Below are 22,740 nucleotides of genomic sequence, written 5' to 3'. Positions count from 1 at the left end.
CGTAAAAGTAGCTTAGAGCCCCTTTGACTGCAAGGCAGAACTTTGACAACTGATTGATTAAACACAAGTGAAAACATCACACCATCTCACAGAGGATTCCTAGCTGTTTGTCATTTAACACACGCCCCCTCCTTTACAGCCACTAAAACTACATACAGGTGAGAATGAGATTTGTGTGTAGCAGCTTTTAAGCCACATGTCCATTTGTAGTAGGGACGAAAGAACATATTCTATCATCCTGTAAGTACAATCAACACTACGACGGAGTATTAGGGCCAAACTAAGAAAAAAAAAAGGAAATTACGAGAATAAAGTCATAATATAATGAGAATAAAGTCGTAACATTACGAGAATAAAGTCATAATGTTGCGAGAATAAAGTCGTAATAGAATAAAGTCGTAATATTATGAGAATGAAGTTGTAATATTACGAGAATAAAGTCATAATGTTGCGTTAAAATGAGGAATATTGAGCATCTTGTGAAGTTATATTTATATATTCATAATATGTTTAATATTACGACTTTATTCTCACAACATTATGACTTTATTCTGGTAATTTTACGACTTTATTCTCATATAATTATGACTTTATTTCCCTAATTTCCATTTTTTTTTGTCTTAGTTTGGCCCTAATACTCCGTTGTACTAAACAGACCAGGCAGCAGTGAGATACTCCCCCCCCCATAAACCATCGTCTGGTTAGAGACAGTGCTGTACAGAGCAGGAGCAAAACTTAAGGAGCCACAAACATGGAAGTTCACAGCTCCCTCTCCCTCATTTATGACGATGGATAACTTGAATTGTTTTTGAAAACTCCGACAACGCTGTCGCTCTCACGATGATTACCGTATTTTCTGGACTATAAGCCGCTACTTTTTTCATAGGTTTTCAACCATGCAGTTTATACAAAGGTTTCTATTCTGTGGATTTTTCTTCCACCGCTCGGGGCGCTCTAACAGGAATTAGAATCAAAACTAAGACAAAATAAATGCAAAGAAGAATACGCTACTTCTTCTTTAGCAGATAGAAGTAGGTAGAAGCAGATTTCAAACAGATAAATAGATAAATAAATACCGGTTATTTTCTCTTGGTTCTGTCCCGTTTTAATCAGCAAAGTTGCTGCCGTGTTAAAAGACACTGTTAGGAAAGGATCTATTTAAGTACAAACATGTACATCATTTACAGTTCAGAATCCTTCTGTACATGTAGTAAATACCTAATCTAACAACAGAAATATCTGTGGCTTGCATATCTTTTTTTTTTAAATAGAGCGAATGCGGCTTATATACAGGTGCGGCTTATAGTCCAGAAAATGCGGTATGTCCCCGCAGTGCAGACAGAAAACCCAAAAGCTTGCGGAAGGAGTCATTTCCATAAACATTCATGCCACCTTGTGTCTGCACCAAGTTCCTGCTTCAAATTATGTCTCCTGTAAAATAAAAACTACAAAAAAAACTGTTTAAAATCACACTTTTAAAAAGTGATGATTCCAAATGACTCTCGGACACTGTAATCATCATCAATTACATCAGCGATTTCACTAAAAGATGCATGAAGACGACAAGCAGCAGTGATTCCACTTGGTGCTTATTTATGTTTGCTTTCATCGTCTCCACTGGCTCCGTTGTTATGTGGATGATGGGAGTCCCGTGTAATTGCCATTTGTTTGTTTAATTTGTGGCTGTGCCTGCACATGTGGATCAAATCCTGCCATTAGATCATTAACAGGTTTCTGCTCTCTGTTCTCCAGCATGAGCCGACTCCCTTCACCGTCTCACTATCTGCTCTCAGTTCAATGATACAGCAAAAAGCGAGTGACTCTAATAGGGATGATCTACTCATTAAGAACAGGAGTAAACGGAAAAGTAAGAATGCCTCTCATTCTAGACCGTTTTTTGTCACCCAGTACAGTACTGCAGCTCACATATCCAACGTATTATTAAGAACAATTGGGCCATTATTGCTAGTGATCCAACCCTTAGAGTAGTGTTCCCTGATCAACCTATGGTTTCTTTCAGACGTGCGCCTACTCTGCGGGAGCGCCTGGTTCATAGTTATCTCCCACCTGATAATAAACAGTCCTGAATAAAACCTGAATGAATAAAACTTATGAGATCCATGATTTTATCAACTGTAATAGTACTCATGATATCTATCGTCTAACCTGCCCTTGTCCTGGTGTCATTTATATAGGACGTACCAAACGTAGACTGCGTGACCGCTTGGCCGAACATAAATACGCAATCAGAACTAGCAACAACGACTACCCTGTTGCCAGACATTTTTTAGCCAAGCATAATAGTAACGATTCCCTGTTACGCATCATTGGACTTGAACAGGTTGGCCCGATGACTAGGGGTGGGCAAAAATATTGATACGGCAGTATATCGCGATACATAGTCTCCCGATACGATATCAATATTCAATGTATGTATCGCGATATATTGCCGTACCAATATTTTTGCCCACCCCTAGCTGTACTTTATTTTGTGATTTCAGTGTGGTTGAGACACTGCATTTTATTTTTGTCATTTTAAGTCAGGGGCAAGTAGCTGTACTGTATTTTTGTGATTTCAATTTCAGGGTGGGTGAGACACTGCATTTTATTTTGAGTATTTTGTATCTAAGAATAATGCACACTGCACTTTTTATTGTGTTTCAGTGTGTTTTTTCATGCAAATATGTTGCATATTAAAATGGAAAGTTTGAATTACATTGTTTTGACTCAGTCTGTCCAATGAATTATCCCTATCATCTGATGTACATATATACAACTTGGATTTTAAGATGTGTAATGCATTTTGAAATTTTTCGGTGAACTATGTAGAATATCGCGATATATCGCATAATTGGGATATCGCAATTTGTATCGTATCGTGGCTCAAGTATCGTGATGTGTATCGTATCGTGAGGTCCTTCCCAATACCCACCCCTACCGATGACTAGAGGTGGTGACCGTTTGAAAAAGCTCAACCAGAGAGAGACTTTCTGGATCCATCGTCTAGATGCCCTGAATGAGCCTGGCCTTAACAAAGATATCCATTTCATTTGTTTCCTATGAATCTTGGTGTATAGGTCGTTTTGGTTTACATGTCTATTGTTACACTATACTGTGCTATGCAGCCTACTGCTTCCCTGTCATCGGTATAGTCTTGCTTGTCATGTAGCCTTTACCTTGTGACCATGGCTATTGTAGCCTATTTTAATTATATGCCGTCCCTTGTCGGCTTGTCATGTTCTTTCCTTTTGATTTTGGTTTCATATTGTGTAGTGTTTTTTTCTTTTTCAGACCTGTCTGTACACAGGTTGTAGACATTTTTGCTCATATGTGCGGTGCTTTTTTTGTGTACTATATGGATGTTTTATTCCAATGATTATTGGTTGTGATGAGTGTAACTCCCCATACCACCTTAAAATGTTGCTATATGGTTCACCTGTGTTTTGGCCATGATGAGTGATTATTTTCACCTGTGCTCATTACCACACCTGTGGTTATTTATACGGGTTCCTTTCCTCTCTATTGCTTTTGCCCTGATGAAGGCCAGATAGGCCGAAACATGTTGGCAGCCCTCTTTTAATAAGGGCTTTTTATCTTTTAATCCACCTGGTCTCGAGTGCCTGGATCTTTAGCTTCAATTTTTTCCACATTGTCTCCCGGGTCCGATCCAAGAGCACCATTTTACAGCGGTCACACCCTAACGAGCACCTGGTCCACTCTTTCTCTATTGCAATGATACAGCACTTTAAAAATGACTTTGTCCCCCAAAGCCACAAGCCTAACTACGATGATGGACTTGTTTTTGTGGTGCAAACTGGACCAGCTGCTGCTGTTGCTGCTGCTGTTGTTCACCTGATGTGATTTGTATAATGCAAATGCAGATGGAAAATGACGTGAACAAAGATGTCGCGTAAAAGATACTCATGCAAATATAAGAAGGGATTGCAGGTTTGTCTGTAGCCCAACAAAATAATTATTGAACCATTTACTTTGGCTTGCAACAAACATCTACAGGACTGTCTCAGAAAATTAGAATATTATGATTTTCTGTAATGCAATTACAAAAATGTCATACATTCTGGATTCATTACAAATCAACTGAAATATTGCAAGCCTTTTATTATTTTAATATTGCTGATCATGGTTTACAGTTTAAGATTAAGATTCCCAGAATATTCTAATTTTTTGAGATAGGATATTTGAGTTTTCTTAAGCTGTAAGCCATGATCAGCAATATTAAAATAATAAAAGGCTTGCAATATTTCAGTTGATTTGTAATGAATCCAGAATGTATGACATTTTTGCATTACAGAAAATAAAGGACTTTATCACCATATTCTAATTTTATGAGACAGTCCTGTATATTGATATTTCATCATTTATCTATAAATCATTTTTAAAATTTTCAAACTTTAACAAAGGTTATTGGAACTTAAATAAAAACACTCATTGTTTAATTTAAAATGATAAAACTAGCTAATGTTTCGCTTCTTTCTTGCTAAATTAGTGAATGACTGACTGTTAAACCAGAACCACTACTGATCTATTCACTGTTTCAGTTTTATCCTCACACCTCTGGATGATACATATACACACACACAATCACAATCACACGTTATCCCTTCCACCCATTGTCTACTGTCTACTGTTCACTGTCCTTATATGGTCATTTCCTGTCAAGTTTCTTAATAAAAGCATAATGCAGGATGAGGGTACTTTGGGGAAGCTCAGGAGTTCTCAATGAGAGCCTCGTTGCTCGTCTCTGCTTTTTGCAGACGACGACGTCCTGTTGGCTTCATCGGACCGGGACCTTCAGCATGTGCTGGGGCGGTTTGAGGCCGAGTGCGACGCGGCAGGGATGAGAATCAGCACCTCCAAAATCCGAGGCCATGGTTCTCCACCGGGAAAGGGTGGCATGCCTTCTCCGGGTGGGTGGAGAAGTCCTGCCTCAGGTGGAGGAGTTCAAGTATCTCGGGATCTTGTTCACGAGTCAGGGAACGATGGAGCGTGAGATTGACAGACGGGTCGGTGCAGCGTCCGCAGTTATGCGGTCGATGTACCGGACCGTCGTGGTGAAGAAGGAGCTGAGTCGAAAGGCGAAGCTCTCGATTTACTGGTCAATCTACGCACCTACCCTCACCTATGGTCATGTCCCTCCTCCCTAGGGAGGTGTTCCAGGCATGTCCCTCCTCCCTAAGGAGGAGTTCCAGGCATGTCCCACCGGGAGGAGACCCCGGGGAAGACCCAGGACACGCTGGAGAGACTATGTCTCTCGGCTGGCCTGGGAACGCCTCGGACTCCCCTGGAAGAGCTGGAGGAAGAGATGGAGGAAGAGCTGGAGGAAGTATCTGGAGGAAGAGATGGAGGAAGAGATGGAGGAAGAGCTGGAGGAAGAGCTGGAGGAAGCGCTGGAGGAAGCGCTGGAGGAAGCGCTGGAGGAAGAGCTGGAGGAAGAGCTGGAGGAAGAGCTGGAGGAAGAGTCTGGGGTGAAGGAAGTCTGGGCATCACTGTTGAGACTGCTGCCCCCGCGACCCGGGAACGGATAAGCGGCAGACGATGGATGGATGGATGGATGGATGGATGGATGGATGGATGGATGGATGGATGGATGGATGGATGGATGGATGGATGGATGGATGGATGGATGGATGGATGGATGGATGGATGGATGGATGGATGGATGGATGGATGGATGGATGGATGGATGGATGGATGGATGGCCTCGTTGCTCTGCACTCCTCTGCTCCCCCCTCCTGCAGGAGTGCGTTAAAACTATTCCAAGCAGTCTCTGTTGTCTTTAGTCGTTACAAACTTATGTAAAGTTGATTTAGACCTAACACATGCTATACACAGATCAGAACAATTCACAGCTTTCATGCTGGAATATCAACAGCATCAAAGTGAAGAAATCATGACTTACAATGCTCCTAAAATGCATGTCCATGTTTGATATAATGGGGCCATTATGTCAAAAACCTGCATGAGTATATAGATGGAAACAGGAAACTCAGCACAGCTGCAAGTGCAACACTAAAAGACAAATGTAACAGGTGCAGTTTCAGTCAGGACAATAACAGCTCAATCCTCAAAGGGGAAATCAAAGCTGCTCATAAACCGAACCCAACCGGCTTCCCTCTCTTCCCTTCTCTCCTGTAAACTCTGCACTCTGCTTGTCACTCGCTTCTAATGTGCAGATTCATTCAAGAAAACATCTTAGGAGTCTGGTAGAGCCCCCAGTTGGGACGGCATCTTCATCATATCTACAAAGATATGGGACAAGGGAGCTGGCTTTTAGCTGCACCCGTCTCGTCTTGATGACATCATCAATCAATTATGCTCCCACTCATGAACACACAGCAAGGGGAAAACAACTTTTAAAGGGAAAGAAAAGGAAACTGAAATGTACAAGTGTCAGTGTAACCTGCAAAGGTCCAGAAATTTGGAATGAGATTGATATAAAATGCTATAAAAGAGTCTGGATCTCTCTCAATTTTTAAAAAGAGACTAAAACAAAAATTGTTATTAAATTATGTCTCTTATTACATTTTTTATGTACCAATACCTGATGTATTATTTGTATAAGAATATCTTTGTATCTAGGAAATCTGAGGAGGTCTCAGGGTTTTATTGTGTGTTTTTTCTTTTTTAGGTTATAAGGTTATTATATGTACTGTATTTTCCGCACTATAAGGCGCACCTAAAAGCCTTTAATTTTCTCAAAAAACGGCAGTGCGCCTTATAATGCAGTGCGCCTTATATAGTACAGTACAGTCATTTCTGTTACTGTAGTGAGGGGGATTGTGGGTAATGTAGTTGGTGTTGCTGAAGTAATGGCGCTAAAAACATCAGGAATTGTCACAGATGTTCAAAACAGCAGCGACGCTGACTCACATAACGGCGACTTTGACGAGACGGAGCAAAGCTGGTTTTTATTTTGTTAATAAAGTTTGACATACGGTACTTTTCTTCTTCTTGTTTTTTTTTTGCATTTGCTGTAGGATTTTGTAGCATTTCCTGTAGTGCAGCTCCATCAGGTAGATACGTAACTCAACCCCAGCCACTATAGTACGGTATTTTACCAGATATTAGTGCGCCTTATAATGCTGTGCGCCTTATATATGGAAAACGTTTTAAAATACGTCGTTCGTTGAAGGTGCGCCTTATAGTGCGGAAAATACGGTATATGTATTATATGTGTAATTAGGGCCCGAGCACCTTCAGTGCGAAGGCCCTATTGTATCTGTAGGAATTTTCTTTCTTTCTTTCTTTCTTTCTTTCTTTCTTTCTTTCTTTCTTTCTTTCTTTCTTTCTTTCTTTCTTTCTTTCTTTCTTTCTTTCTTTCTTTCTTTCTTTCTTTCTTTCTTTCTTTCTTTCTTTCTTTCTTTCTTTCTTTCTTTCTTTCTTTCTTTCTTTCTTTCTTTCTTTCTTTCTTTCTTTCTTTCTTTCTTCTGACGAAAGGAGGAGCCTTTTTGCCCCCCTAAACGTGCCCAAAAAGTCACCAAATTTTGCATGCAAGTCAGGCCTGGCGAAAAATTTGATATTTAATGGTTTGCATTAATGGCCGTGGCAAAATGGCTCAACAGCGCCCCCTTGAAAACTTTGTGCCTCAAGCCCCACGATACGATTTGACGTACATGCACGAAAATCGGTACACATCTGTATCATGTCGCAACTTAAAGAAAAGTCTCTTGGCGTCATGGCCGAAACCGAACAGGATGTCGGCCATTTTGAATTAATCGTGTCATTTTGGCGAAATTTATGCCATTCCTTCGGCAGTTAATACGGCCTGAACCGTAACGTGCACCCAGATGTGTTATACATCAAAATGTGCGTCTCCATCCTGTAACGACGCACATTACTTTTCTCTTTCAAAAGCGTTACCGTGGCGACGCTAGACGCCAAAAAGCCCGCCCACCCTTCATCTGATTGGTTCAGACAGAAAAAACTTTGCGCCTCAAGCCCCACAATACAGTTTGACGTACATGAACGAAAATCGGTACACATCTGTATCATGTCGCAACTTAAAGAAAAGTCTCTTGGCGCCATGGCCGAAACCGAACAGGAAGTCGGCCATTTTGAACATTCCTAATTAATCGCGTAATTTTGAAGCAATATATGCCATTCCTTCGAGAATTAATACGGCCCAAACCGTAACGTGCACCCAGGTGTGTTATACATCAAAATGTGCCTCTCCATTCTCCGACACCACGCATTACTTTTCTCTTTCAAAAGTGTTACCGTGGCGACACTAGACGCCAAAAAGCGCGCCCCCCTTCATCTGATTGGTCCATATTTGATAGTTCCCCAACAGTCACCAAATTTTGCACCCAAGCCAGGCCTGGCGATAAATTTGATATTTCATGGTTTGCATTAATGGGCGTGGCCTAACGGCTCAACAGCGCCCCCTAGAATACTTTTCTCTGCCATAACTTTGGAAAGGTTTTACATAAAGAGTCGTGGGGGGTGTCATGGGACTCGGTATTGAGTCCTTGACCATAATTGGTGAAAATTAGCCCCGCCCCTTCTTCTGATTGGTTGTCCCTTTTCTCTGCCATAACTTTTGAATGGTTTGACATAGAGATTTGTGGGTGGTGTCATTGGACGCTGTATTGAGTCCTTGACCTTCATTGGCCTGAATTAGCCCCGCCCCTTCTTCTGATTGGTTGTCCCGATTTTCTGCTATAACTTTTGAATGGTTTGACACAGAGAGTCGTGGGTGGTGTCATTTCTGATATGCTTATGGGGGGCGGTGGCCGTGAGTGCGAGGGCCCGTTCATCGCTGCTTGCAGCTTTAATTTATAGTTGTTCTGCTGTGTGACTGGGCCCCTATTCATAAGCTACAGTAGCTTCTGGGGAGTCCCATTTTACAAACCTCAATTGATTGATTATTATCTGTATTTGTGTTTCTTAAATATTTGTAAATAAACTCTAAAAATATAGCTTTATGATTCATGTTGAGGAATCAGCAGCAACAGAGTTTGTGATCACTGAGGGAACATGAGTCGTGTCTACATCCATTAGAGAGGCAGACTCTCTTCTGTCCAGCCCCAGCCTTTTACGTGGGATTTGTTCATAATAATATCAGATTACTTGCACTGCCCCGTGCCCAGACCGGATTCTTTGCCGATTCGGATGTCCATTAGGGCCATCAAACCATCCAATTTCAGGTCTTTCAATTGTTTTTACAGCAATTATGGACAAACTCTCCACACGAATGAAAGACATCAGCATAGCAACTCCAATTTTCCACTGGCCCTTAGCTTGATTTAGTAACTGGTAAAAAACAGTCATTTCTAAAGGAAAACCAGCATACAGCCCTTTGTTTTCCTATGAAATGCTTTAACGTACTCAAAATATTTTGGACAGGAAACCAGTAACATTTCATAGGAGAGTGGAGAAATCCTAATATTAATTAAAGAAAGAGATAAACTACAGATATTCAGTTCAGAGTTATATACAGGACTGTCTCAGAAAATTTGAATATTGTGATAAAGTCCTTTATTTTCTGTAATGCAAAAATGTCATACATTCTGGATTCATTACAAATGAACTGAAAGATTGAAAGCCTTTTATTATTTTAATATTGCTGATCATGGCTTACAGCTTAAGAAAACTCAAATATCCTATCTCAAAAAAATTGAATATTCTGGGAATCTTAATCTTAAACTGTAAGTCATAATCAGCAATATCAAAATAATAAAAGTTAATATAAAATAAATAAAATAAAAATAAATTTCAGTTGATTTGTAATGAATCCATAATGTATGACATTTTTGTTTTTTTTAAATTGCATTACAGAAAATAAAAAACTTTATCACAATATTCTAATTTTCTGAGACAGTCCAGTAAAGAAGAACAGAGGTGAAACTCCATTAACATTAGCTTCACTGTCATAAAGACTCAGAAAAACATCCTTCCGCTTCCATCGTCTTACAGTGGAAAATGTGCAGTAAAAAAACTCAATATCATTGCAGCTCTTGTGGTCATAAATCCATTCAAAGATAAAGACAATCCCAACAACAAAATGTCTTTCTTACCGGAGTAGTCAACTGCCTGCTCTGCTCTCAGGTCCTACAAGCGGACACAAACCCCTCCAGACTAATTCATGGAAATCAGTTTGGTGTGCAGGGCTGGGTGATCCGGAGCATCACACCAGCCAACGCTTTCTGCTCCCTGATTCACAACGCCAGGCAAATGCAGTCACGTGATATCCTGAAACGCTGCGTGGTCAACAGCAACTTCAGACACAAAAGAGCGGGATTTCCTTCGTGGGGTTGGCGTTGTTGTTCCCCGTCAGTCTTCCTCTCATCAATAAATAAAACCCATGACCATTCAACGCTGGCGTGCACATTTGCCCTACATCCTTCCTCTTTTCATGGCGTCTGGGTTGAGGATGAAAACTTAATCCCCTGGTCAAGTGATTATTGTAACTTTGAAACCACTTAGCTTTATCTAATAAGCAGTTGTTTAATTTCAGTGTGTGTGTGTGTGTGTGTGTGTGTGTGTGTGTGTGTGTGTGTGTGTGTGTACACACACTGAATCTTTTTTTTAAAACGCTGTCAGCACCTCTGTCTCACAGGCACTTTAAATTATCTGGCTTACCACTACGTTGCAGTAGAAGTCTCCATCTTTTCTGTTTGACATACAGAATTATCACTGATAGAAGTGGATACAGAGTTTAATTAGCCACTGTGCGGATACTGGGAATGAGCACCACTAATCCTGCATAATTGTCACCCTAAGTGAATGAACTGGGCTCGTACGCCTGAATGCATTATGTATCAGCCCAATAATGGGAGATAAGAAGCCTGACCGATGCTATTAGCCTCAGCGTCAGTGGTAAAGTCTTGAGTGAAGTAATGAATAAAACAAAAAGGAACAGCGGAAGGTTGTGTCTTCAAATCTTTAGTACGTTCAAAAGCCCATCTCGCCTGGACAGCAGCTCAGGAAGAATACGGGTTCATTTGTGCTGTCTCACCTCTCATATCACTCTCATATCACTCTCTCATATCACTCTCATATCACTGGCCAGCATTAGTCTGCACCACTAAGAGATACTCTTTACCCAATCATGTAAAACTCTCTGTTACCAATAATCCATTCAGAATATACTTAAACAGCATCTATCCAAGCAATGGTTTCGGTATGGAATAGAGTTGTGCATGTGTGTGAGTAAATATAATATAGAATTGACTTGGAATATTAGATATGATAGTGTATTATATAATTAAGTATTATATATATATATATATACATACAGTATATATATATATATATATATATATATATATATATATATATATATATATATATATAAATAAAAATTATATAGTTGACTTTGTTTCTGTTCTTGTCTTGATTTTAAAATATCTTGATTTTGTATATATATATATATATATATATATATATATATATATATATATATATATATATATATTTTTTTTTTTTTTTCCTTCTTGCTCTTATTCTGTATTTTTTTTTAAGTTCTTTTCTCTATTTGTTTTCTTTTGTGTTGCATTATTTTGTTAAGACCAGGAACAATAGCTCCAGTTTCTGCTGCAGCTAATGGGGATCTCAATAAACAATAAACTGCCAGTTTAAAAACTAAACACAATATAAAAGTGGTTTGAAGCTCAGGAAGAAGCCGTGTCCTTGGGGAAGATAATGAACACCACACTGATGTGTGCATGCATGTACACTTGAGATATTTGCTCACTCAAGTGAAATAAATCATGTTTTATTCATCTCCAAAGTAAACATGAGTTGGAAAGTTAGAACTGTAGCAGAGAGAGGTGTGGTTGAAATGTCCAGAGATTACAATGAATGCAGAGCGGCGCTGCGTTTGTAGCCTACCCTAGCAACAACTCAGCTAATGACATGCAACGTTGGCAGGTAACTTGGTGAACTGTAGGTCGACAGAATGGACAGACGCTCAGAACTCAACAGCTCAGTATTCAGGCTGCATAACACGGCTTAGTAAACACCCATTAGCTTACTTGTATCAAATCCACCTTTTTCTTTTTCTTCTTTTTTAAAACAGAAAGATAAGCGTATCCTGAGTTTCAAGGCCAAGAAACTAATGGTCTTAAAATGCTGTACTGTGCATGTACAGTGCACAAGCAGAGATATATGGATGAAGTGCTATGAACCTTTGGGAAATTAAACAAGATGGAGTTGAGCTTTAGATCCCACAGCTGCGGACAATCCAGTCACACATAAAACAAGTCAAAGGAGAATAGTCAGGTGTGTAACCCCAACTTTCTATTTGCTCCAAATGTGAAGGTATTTTTCCTTTTTTGAAAATAATTGAAATAACGAAAGAAGGTTATTGTGTAAACGGTAAAAAACGATAAATTCCCGTTGATGACGTTTTTGTGTAAAGCTGATTTATGGTTCTGCGTTAAATCCATGCACAACGTATGTGAAGGAAGGAAGGAAGGAAGGAAGGAAGGAAGGAAGGAAGGAAGGAAGGAAGGATTCCCGTTGATGAGGTTTTTGTGTAAAAACAGGAGGAGTTGCAGCCCTCAACTGATGTTTATGTTGTCATTTTTTGTTTTGGCCTGAAGCTCCACCCTCCACCTATCTCCCAATCACCAAGTCAGTATTGTTTCTGAAGCTCCACCCTCCACCTATCTCCCAATCACCAAGTCAGTATTGTTTCTGAAGCTCCACCCTCCACCTATCTCCCAATCACCAAGTCAGTATTGTTTCTGAAGCTCCACCCTCCACCTATCTCCCAATCACCAAGTCAGTATTGTTTCTGAAGCTCCACCCTCCACCTATCTCCCAATCACCAAGTCAGTATTGTTTCTGATGCTCCACCCTCCACCTATCTCCCAATCACCAAGTCAGTATTGTTTCTGAAGCTCCACCCTCCACCTATCTCCCAATCACCAAGTCAGTATTGTTTCTGAAGCTCCACCCTCCACCTATCTCCCAATCACCAAGTCAGTATTGTTTCTGAAGCTCCACCCTCCACCTATCTCCCAATCACCAAGTCAGTATTGTTTCTGAAGCTCCACCCTCCACCTATCTCCCAGTCACCAAGTCAGTATTGTTTCGGTATCCGGGTTGCCAGCTCGGCTCTAATTATGGCAGCCATGCCAGCCTACGTTCCTGCTGCATTCTGCAGCCTACCTGGCAACCTCTGGTCGGGGGGAGGAGGGGGAGGGTACACGCCGCTCAACAATATTTTGAAAGTGACTGCAGTACCAGTTTTGGACATTTCTTACAGACGGCTCCTTTAATTGGTTTTTATTAATTCAATTCAATTGGTGTAGTTCAGCATTTAGTATTCTTTTAGAGCAGTGATTTGGGGGCTCCAAAGACTGAATGTGGTGATAGATTTATAGTTACAAAGGTGGAGTTGAATTGGTATTTTTTTTTTTTTTTTTTTTAATATTTTTATCCCGGTTTTTTTCCCATTTTTACCACCCCGTGCTCCTACCTACTGACAGTCCTGTGCATTGCCATCCTCTACCAACCCCGGGAGGGCCCTGCACTGAGCTCAGGTTTCCTCCTTAACCTGAGGAGTGAGCAGGCCGCATCTTTTCACCAGACAGGGTGGGGTTTCTCCGGCCGAACGTAGCGCGTGGAAGGATCACGTTATTCCGGCCGGATCCTCCCCACCCCATCTGGCGCCCCGGTTGGCCAGAGGGGGCATGTATAGCCCAGGACTGTGTGCATGTTTTTGTGAGGGTAGCTCACACTAGCTACCCAGGGGAACACGGGGAGAACATGCAAACTCCACACAGAAAGATCCTTTCGCCAACCCCACCCATGGTGTGGGCACTGAAGTCATGGGGGAACTAACACGCACTTCAGCACCCACAGCGTCCCCCGGCGGGAATCGAACCCAGGACCTTCTTGCTGTGAGACCGCTGCACTACCAGCTGCGCCACCGTGCCCCCTGAATTGGTATTTTTGTCTATCTTCATTTTTATCGTTATCGGGATAAATGCCAAAATTATCGTGATACATTTTTTAGTCCATACCGTGTGTGTGTGTGTGTGTGTGTGTGTGTGTGTGTGTGTGTGTGTGTGTGTGTGTGTGTGTGTGTGTGTGTGTGTGTGTGTGTGTGTGTGTGTGTGTGTGTGTGTGTGTGTTTTCTACAGACTCCAGATAAGTTCTGATCAATTAGTCACTTCCGGTAGAAAGGGGTGTCCAGACATACAAGTCTGCTGTAGGTCCAAACCTGACCCCAGGCTTTAGGGAATCATCTAGTTTGTCTGTGTGCACATGCACGGTTGGGAAGGATGGGGGTTAGTTAAGGCTGAGTTATGGTTCTGCGTCAAAACGACGCCGTGCCTACGCCGTGCCTACGCCGTGCCTACGCCGTGCCTACGCCGTGCCTACGCCGTGCCTACGCCGTGCCTACGGCGACGTCACCTCCCAAAAATTGTAACTACGCGTCGAGGCGACGCAGACCACACGCAGACGAGAGGGCTGTGATTGGTTCGCTTGGTAGCAACGCATTTCCAGTTTCCGGTTTGAAGCAGTTGTGAACTTTCAGCGCTCTTTTCTTCGTGTATGTGTGATTTATTTTGGTTTTGTTTTTTTTTGCACAATAGTTGTCCTTATCTCTTTGATTCACTGTGACCGGAAAAAGTCGGATAAACCATTCATGAAAAGATCGTGAATTAGCGGTCGCGGGGGGTACTGCACCGCGGAGAAATGTAGTGACGGAGAAGTCCGAAGGTTCACGACGGCGTCACGGTGACGGCGTGTGCTCTGCGTTGGTTTGACGCAGAACCATAATTCAGGCTTTATACTAATGAGCAACCCTTGATTCACAGTTGAGTCACAAACAGGTGCTTCAGCGAGTCTATAAAAAAATGACACTGTAGTGAATGTTACGGACATAATTCACCTTGTTTATTTAGTGTTGTTCTACTAACTGTTCATTATTAAATGCAGCATGTTGTCCTTCATGAACTATGATGGTTCAGGGATTGTGGCCCCTTTAAATGTGGTCACGACGTTGAGCTCCATGCGGTTTTAGCTGCCGGACAGCTCCATCTTGGAGTTTCAGTTTTCTGAGGTTTTCCAATAAACAACACACGTTTTCAAATGGGAAATTGTCTCCGCGTTTTTCTGCAATTCCCACAACACCATGATTACAGTTGTGGAAAAATGTCCTCTACACTAAACTAGGAGAGACTGAAAAACAGTGACTATGTTTACATGCAGTCAAAATTGGGGTTATTGCTAATATTCCGGTTACTGAAACATTGGGAATATTCCGTTTACATGGTGATTAATCATTTGAGATATCTGGATCAAACCAGCGACGCACGGAGAACGTGATGACGCAATTCCCGCCATTTTCACTTCTTCTTCCTGTATCCAAATTCAAAACAAATGCTGCTTCACGCAACTTTTCTCTCACCTTCTTGTAAATCTTCTATCCCGGTTCTTTCTACCGTCTACAAATGCAGAAATGTTCATATCCTTCATTACATTTATGAAGTGATTAGTCTCCTCCTGGTCTTGGTTTCTCCGTGTTTTATAAGAACTTCCTGGACTCAAAAGACCAGGATTCCTTGTGAACAGAGCATGTGCAGAAAACAAATTCCTGTTCCGTTTGATGGGGATATTCCGTTTGGTGTTTACATGACCCAATATTCAGGTTTAAAAGGAGTAACCCAGGGCTCATATTGGGGTTTATAAAAACCTGAATAAGAGCACATTCTGGTTATTCTAAGGGGTTATTGGTGTTTACATGGCCGTGCAAATTCGGGTTATTGCTAATATTCAGGTTTTAAAAGGGTTATTGATGCATGGAAACACCGTCACAGACTCAACTCTGACAAGGATGGACTGATTTACAGGATATCACAGACGACCGTCGCCTCCCTGAGGATTAAACAAGTAGAAGGGATAAATGCTCCTCTCCTCCTCCTCTCCCAGGGGTCAAGATGATGATCAATGACATCACATAGAAATGGAAACAAGGCTTTGAAGCAGTGATGCGGATAAATAGTTGAAAACCGAGGACTCAATATGAAAGAAAACACCAAGAATAAAGACTAAAATAGAAATATAAAAGTGACTAAACAAGCACTTTCTTTTATCATGGTTTCAAGTCCACAAATGAAGAGCGACGGGCTCATAATCACAAAAGACAAGTAGAACTGGCCTTGGAGTATTTCACTAGTATATACAGGACTGTCTCAGAAAACTAGAATATTGTGATAAAGTTCTTTATTTTCTGTAATGCAATTAAAAAAACTAAAATGCCATACATTCTGGATTCATTACAAATCAACTGAAATATTGCAAGCTTTTTATTATTTTGATATTGCTGATTATGGTTTACAGTTTAAGATTAAGATTCCCAGAATATTCTAATTTTTTGAGATAGGATATTTGAGTTTTCTTAAGCTGTAAACCATGATCAGCAATATTAAAATAATAAAAGGCTTGCAATATTTCAGTTGATTTGTAATGAATCCAGAATGTATGACATTTTTTTTTTGTAATTGCATTACAGAAAATCACAATATTCTAATTTTCTGAGACAGTCCTGTACATGTTTTTTTTAATTATGAAGGACTTGTTTCAGCTCAAATTAGTTCTTGGTTCTCTAATTACATAAGTCCTTAGTTCCAATCCAGTTTCTATGTCTCTGTAACACAGAGAATACACTGATGTGTGCTGTAGAACTGCTGTAACAGTCTGTGATTTTCCTCCCACTGCCACTGCCGTCTATTTTCATTCTGCTGCAAGGTTGCCCATTTCCATTTCCCTCCACACATTTAACATCACGAGGTCTCGGCAGGAAGCCGCCTGTTTGTTTCCCTGTGTTGTTTATACCCCACCTTTTTTCCCAGGTTATCAGCGCATGCTGGAAGGAGAAGGAGATGGATGGAGGTGTAGAGAACATTGAGAAAAAGATGTTGAGCGTGAGGATGGGGAAAGCTCAAAAAGAAAATAAGGACAAGGGGAGGATGGAAAAAGAATGAGGATGAGCGCTGTAGAAAGAATGCGTGCGTGTTTATTGCCTTTGCTAAATATAGAAATGATCCCAGCAGCCTCCAGTGGTTTTACTTTTTGGAGTACTTGAAAGACCAACGTCCTCCTCCTCAGCCGTGTTGCAGTGCAGAGACATTCAGCCAGTATGCAGCAGAGTTAGGCTACGGTTGCAGCCTACCTTTGTTTATGTCTTTATATTTGCCCAGAGAGAAAGGTTATACTCAGAGGGTGAACGACCTTTGGATATTTTGAAACCCAACATCCAAGCTGAACAAGAAACAACTGGTGGCTCAATGTTCCAACATCTGAAAGTGGAACTTGTTATCGTACAATGATTCCTGGACCAGGGGGAGTGAGGATGATGGGGGGGATATATCATCCTCCCACCCTATTGGAATGGGTACCAAGCCCCATCAACATGCCCCGGTAACCAGTACTCGAGTTGTAAAAAACAATCAGCAGGGATGGTGGATTTTATCATATGGGGACAGATAATTTGTGCCGATTACAAATAATATAATATATTACAAATAATAGCAGTGACCAAAACAGCTGCAGAAATACTGCAGGAATGACATAGCAGCAGTTAAATGCAGCCTTCTGTAAGCTTTAAATATCCACTGGGCTTACATCAAATACATCAAAACACAACAATAAAAAACACTTTTCTGAACTTATCAATATGACTCTGTCCTTCACAGGATAAGTAACATGGATCACTGCAAAAACTCACAATCTTAACAAGAATATTGGTCTTATTTCTAGTTAAAATGTCTCATTTTAGTAAAAAAATCTCATTACACTTAAAACAAGACTCATCACTGGAAAAAACAACAATTTTCACCTGTTTCAAGTAGATTTTCACTTGAAAAAAGTAGAAAAATCGGTAACCCTTTCTTTTACAGTACAGTAATAACCAGGTAATACCATGGTAATTACACTGTAATTACCTAGTAGTACCTTGTATTTACAAGGTAATTACATGGTAACTGTAAATTGACTGGTAGTTACCAATATTAACCTAGTAGATACCTGTAATTTCCCTCATAGTTCCCATCTAATGTCTTTATAATTACCCAGTAATGTTTAGTTTAAACAACCAGGTATTTACCATGTTATTACATGGTAAATACACATAATTACATGGTACAAGAAAATACGTAATAATTACCTAGTACTTACTGGGTAAATTACCCGGTAGTTACCATGTAATTACCTTGTAAATACAAGGTACTACTAAGTAATTACAGTGTAATTACCATGGTATTACCTGGTTATTACTGTACTGTAAAAGAAAGGGTTACCGAAAAATCTGCCAGTGGAACAACATTTTTGGATATGGTATTATAGGCTTTATCTTTAACATGTTTGTCCATCATTTTTATTCTTCCACAAACAACTCTCTCCTCTGTTTTCTGTGTCCATGTCCAGTGTCGTTAACCTCATGAGAGCAATTAAGAGACAGTTTTCAGCCTTTAAATGGACAGACTGATGTGATGCTAATTACACAACACACTTTGGCTGAACAGGTCACTAGGGTCAAATTATTTTTAATTTTCATGCTTATTTTAAATTATTTTGATCTCTCTAAGGGTACTGACACATTTCTTCAGGGCAGTTATGTTCTTTTTTCTACTGATTCTGTTGAACCACAAATCAAAAGCAATGTCTGATTTTAGTTAGTCCATTTTCAGTCATTTTTTATTATTCCTTTTTTTCAGTTTCAGGCTATTTCAGTAGGCATTGTGGGTTTGTTTGTTTAATGGAAAGGTACCAACAGATTTGTCATCATGTGTAGCTTAATGACCCACTACACACTCACTTAGATTTACACAATTACTACCACTGTCAAATCAGACATTTGTGAATGTATGATTGTGAATTGATGTCAATCAATTCACAATCATTATTTTCCTTCGTAGTTCTTTTAAGCCTACTCTTGCCATGAAATGACAGACAGACAGACAGACAGACAGACAGACAGACAGACAGACAGACAGACAGACAGACAGACGTATAATATAATAGAAGAAGAAAAAATGTAAGTAAGTATATCCTAGAAAATTGCCAAAGTGGACCAATCCAAGGGAAAAGTATAGTGAGTTTAGCACTTTATTCACATCACATGGAGTTTAAAATTGGCCAAGCATCTAAAATAATTACAGCTCATTTTAATTTTCAATGAAGAGATTCTCATGAAATCATCTTTCCCTGACCTGCTGAGCCTAAAACAGGACACGTCTACTTTACTTCCAAACCAGTTCACACGGCTGACAATCCATTTATATAATAATGTTAGCTTAAAACTGTCTTCACAGATTAAAGATAACACGTATTTAACAGATCACTTAACCTGAGAAACCCATGCTGAAGCTGAGGATCAATAAAAAAAGATACATTATTAACCTTTGTGCTGTCTTCAGGTCAAGGAAGGAGGAAGAGAAGAAGGGAGGAAGGAAGAATGAAAAGAAATAAAGAAGGATGGAAGGAAGGGAGAAAAGAAGGAAGGGAGGATGGGAGAAAAGGAAGGGAGAAAATAAGGAAAGGAGGAAGGAAGGAAGGAAGGAAGGAAGGAAGGAAGGAAGGAAGGAAGGAAGGAAGGAAGGAAGGAAGGAAGGAAGGAAGGAAGGAAGGAAGGAAGGAAGGAAGGAAGGAAGAAAAAGAAGGAAGGGAGGATGGGAGAAAAGGAAGGGAGAAAATAAGGAAGGAAGGAAGGAAGGAAGGAAGGAAGGAAGGAAGGAAGGAAGGAAGGAAGGAAGGAAGGAAGGAAGGAAGGAAGGGAGAAAAAGAAGGAAGGGAGGATGGGAGAAAAGGAAGGGAGAAAATAAGGAAAGGAGGAAGGAAGGAAGGAAGGAAGGAAGGAAGGAAGGAAGGAAGGAAGGAAGGAAGGAAGGAAGGAAGGAAGGAAGGAAGGAAGGGAGAAAAAGAAGGAAGGGAGGATGGGAGAAAAGGAAGGGAGAAAATAAGGAAAGGAGGAAGGAAGGAAGGAAGGAAGGAAGGAAGGAAGGAAGGAAGGAAGGAAGGAAGGAAGGAAGGAAGGAAGGAAGGGAGGATGGGAGAAAAGGAAGGGAGAAAATAAGGAAAGGAGGAAGGAAGGAAGGAAGGAAGGGAGAAAATAAGGAAGTGAGAAAGGAAGGAAGGAAGGAAGGGAAGAAGGAAGGAGAGAGCAGGAGGAAAGAAGGAAGGAAAGGAAAAAAGAAGGAAGGAAGGAAGGAAGGAAGGAAGGAAGGAAGGAAGGAGAGAGCAGGAGGAAAGAAGGAAGGAAGAAAGGGAGGAAGGAAGGAAGAAAAGAGCAAGGGAAGAAGGAGAGAGCAAAGGAAAGAAGGAAGGAAGGGAAAAAAGAAGGAAGGAAGGAAGGAAGGAAGGAAGGAAGGAAGGAAGGAAGGAAGGAAGGAAGGAAGGAAGGAAGGAAGGAAGGAAGGAAGGAAGGAAGGAAGGAAGGAAGGAAGGAAGGAAGGAAGGAAAGAAGGAACAGGAGAATTAGGTGATTTTGACCCAAAGACAGTACAAGGTTAAATCAAATGTCTTCATACAGAAAGACAGATGTGTTGTTCCTCCGTAGTAGAACCTGCCGGAGATCAGGTCTCATAAAAGTAGGAAGTGTAACTACCAGCCTTTACTAACGGCTATGAATCACACTGAGGGAGCAGACAACTAAAACTCTGTCTGTCCCATGTTCCCTCAGTGAGAATGAAAAACTAACATTTAAGTGATAGTCACAAACCCTCTGGGCATAAGAATAGTATTTTGATCCTTTGCCCTTAACGGGGGTGGTGGTCACATACAGATACTCAGTATGTCTCTAACACTGGCATTCTTTGTCCACATATGGTTAAAGATGTTGCAGCTCTGGTAACCCGGAAATGAGCTGGATATTTTTGACATTGCGGTAGCTGAAGCAAGTGGCTCCTGCTCCTCTGTTAATCACAACGGTTTAGTCCTACACCGTTTGTCTTCACTGTGTCCTGGAAATGTTATGCACTTCCACAAAGTAAAGTACTGATTCTTCACAAAATGACAACACCGGTGAGCTCGAAATTACCAAGGTTTTATTCTAACTGGGTGCACGCCAGGAGACTCAGACTGCAGCACGCAGGCTTGGACAGTCGAGTCTGAGACAACATTTTGTTACACTTCCTTTATACAGGAAAGGATAAGATCTTGAGGTGGTGTTGAAACAATGGTCATCCAATGCAAATTAAGGTCTCCCTTCATGACAGACACGTAGGTGCCGGCTCTCCTAGAGAAGGCACAAAAGAGGTGTCCTGCATCTACACCTTTATATACATTTAGGCCCTGTCCCAATACTCCCACTACCCCTCGTTTTCATCCCTCCCCCTAGATTTTGCACGTTCCCGTGAGGGTAGTGGTGTCCCAATTCCTCTTTTCATCTAGGGGGAGTGAAGAAAACTAGTGTAGTGGCTATGAATCTGGCCATACGGATCGAGGGATTTCAGATGCACCCTAGCTGAACTAGTGATAGAAAAATATCCCAGAATGCTTTTCGTCGTCATTTGCGGACTGAATCAAAAAAAAAAAAAACATGGCGGACATTTCTTATTTTTTAGTGAATAAAATCAATATTTTGAGTTAGTTTCTGCATAAGAATGCGTTTTGATTACATTTCTAGCGAGAAATATATATTTTACTTTCATAATATTCACTCAGTGAATGTACATAATCAAAAAAACTGTTAGATTTCATCTATTAAACCAACATTTATCTTTCTAAATGATTTATTTCAGCCAGGGGTAATTCTCCACAGAGCTGCAGGGACGACGGCGCAGGTTGACCCGGCGATCACGTCTGTACGTGATCTGCTGCTGCGCCCCGGTCTCATCATCGCCGAAAACATCGGATCAAATTTCTTAACAGCGTTATTTGGATAAACTGACCCCAGGTTGGGGATCTTAACGGTTACTTTTACGCCTGAAAAAATATTAAAACTTAATAAAGTGTCATATTAACAGCGCTACAGCTGAAATTAAAACAGCTTTTGGTTCTCAGCTTCCTGATTTTAGTGGTGGTGCTGAAAGTAGGAGTAGTGGGAGTATTGGGACAGACCTGGGAAGATTTCAAGTGCCCTAAAATCTGTCCCTTCTTTTTTAGGGGTAGTGGTAGTGAGGGAGGGCTAGTGGGCTAGTATTGGGATTGGGCCTCACAAAAGAGGTGTTCTCTTCTAGTTTCTTTCTCGCAGCTATAGCCTTTGTTAATATTTCCATTTAAACAGCTGTTGATCCCCCCAGCTGCCCACCCCCTGTTGGAAAAATACAATGCTTGAATTTTTCCATGACAACTGTTTCTTAGCAGATGGAAGATGCTCCTTGTATAAGAAAGAAAGAAAGAAAGAAAGAAAGAAAGAAAGAAAGAAAGAAAGAAAGAAAGAAAGAAAGAAAGAAAGAAAGAAAGAAAGAAAGAAAGAAAGAAAGAAAGAAAGAAAGAAAGAAAGAAAGACAGACTGTTTGACGACATGGTAACATGAATTTTAACATAAATAGGTAAAATTCTACTGTGCACAACCTGTTCGTTGCCAGAGTCCTAATAGAAGCAGCTAAACAGCGTCTAGAGAACAGCATGCACCAGATGAGCTGGTGGGGATAATAACCCATCAGTGGCTCAGACATTAAAGGAACACTGTTTAAACAGAGAAGCCTATCAGCAGGACTGGTATCTGCTGGGTTGTATAAGGAGGAACAGGATGAGCAGTGCCAGAGTCCTAAAATACGACATATGACCTCCAGCCGGCCAGTGGAGGGAACGTCCCTG

The 22,740-nt window shown here is 40.8% G+C and overlaps 1 protein-coding gene across 2 annotated transcripts in view; it reads right to left on the bottom strand.

Annotated features, from left to right (window-relative positions):
• pkig (protein kinase (cAMP-dependent, catalytic) inhibitor gamma) overlaps positions 1-22,740 on the bottom strand; it is a 54,881-nt gene that overhangs the window by 24,911 nt on the left and 7,230 nt on the right. The window contains exon 1 of one of the 2 annotated variants that reach the window (XM_061734679.1): positions 10,038-10,164. The exons of the other annotated variant lie outside the window; for it this stretch is intronic. The gene's annotated coding sequence lies outside the window, so the exon portion shown is untranslated. Of the gene's footprint in view, positions 1-10,037; positions 10,165-22,740 lie in introns of those variants that run through there. 2 annotated transcript variants of the gene reach the window in all.

Source organism: Cololabis saira, chromosome 12 (genome assembly GCF_033807715.1).
Source record: "Cololabis saira isolate AMF1-May2022 chromosome 12, fColSai1.1, whole genome shotgun sequence".
In the NCBI taxonomy this organism is placed as follows: domain Eukaryota; kingdom Metazoa; phylum Chordata; class Actinopteri; order Beloniformes; family Belonidae; genus Cololabis; species Cololabis saira.
The sequence above is the reverse complement of the archived record's forward strand: the minus strand, read 5'-3'. Positions and strand labels throughout refer to the sequence as shown.